The sequence below is a fragment of the Egretta garzetta genome, unplaced genomic scaffold (genome assembly GCF_000687185.1).
Source record: "Egretta garzetta isolate BGI_Z169 unplaced genomic scaffold, ASM68718v1 scaffold535, whole genome shotgun sequence".
NCBI lineage: Eukaryota > Metazoa > Chordata > Aves > Pelecaniformes > Ardeidae > Egretta > Egretta garzetta.
In genome coordinates, this window is record NW_009259722.1 from 157,188 (window position 1) to 158,282 (window position 1,095).

The window sequence follows — 1,095 nt, forward strand, 5'->3', positions numbered from 1 at the left end:
GCCCTGACATGGCCGGGGGCAGCGTCAGGGCTGTCAGATCACGACTTACAAGCTGAACAGCTGAGCGCACGCAGAGAACGTCAGGGCAGAGAGAGCAATTCCTCCGCCCAGGAGACCTCAGAATGAGGTTTCATCTTTTCTAGGCTTATTTCAGTGTTTGGAAATCCAGGACAAAACATTTGGGGTTTTGCTTGTGAAAAGGCACAGAGCAACTTAGATTTTAGGGTCAGCGAGCAAGGAAATGTCCAGGATCTGACGTGAGCTGCGTGCAGCCGAGTTCGGCGGGGCGGACGCCAGCCCCGGGGCTCGCGCTTTACCTGGGCAAGCGGCGTCGGCCATCGAGCTGCGCGGGAGCAGCGGGGCTCCGGGCGGATTATGTGTTTAGAGGGATAAAGAGCAAACCCCGGGCTACAGTTCTGCACAAGGGAAAAGCTGCAAGGGCATCGGTACGTGAGGGAAGGAGCCGAGGGGCGGGTGGGAAATCATAATTACCTGCTGCCGCCTTCCCCCAGACTTTGTCTGTGGCATCAGTTATGGGTTATTTTGGGAGAGAAGCCACTGGATATGACGGGCACGCTTCTGCCTTGGCTACCCTGCGGAGAGGCAGATCTCGGGGTGGGAGATCTGCTCCCAGCATCTTTTCCGCTCAGGAAACGTTGGCAATGTCACGAGAAATAACGATCAGCCCAGCTGTCAGAGCAGAGAAGTGCAGCGAGCCTCCCTATTTCAGGCTACTTAATCAAAGCGAACTTCTACATTTCTCACCCATCACGAATTTTCTCCGTATCTTAAAAACAGCTTTAAACTGCCAGGCTGCAGATATTTTCCTCCCACTGCTTCCTCCGTGTCAGTTCTTTCCATCACAGCCTGTCAGCCCTCCTGCTCGCAGCTCTTCGGCAGTGATGGACGAGCGTGCCTCCGGAGGACCCCTGGCTGGAGATGGAGCCACCCTGATGGATGCGCTCGGCACGGCTTCTCCTGCAGCACCGGGCTTGCTGGAGCCGTGCGGGAGGCCAGAGCCATGTGGGAAGCCACACTTCCCAAGGCGCAGTTTGGGGAGGGCAGGGCTGGCGCTGGTGGGGACCGCGGGCCCCG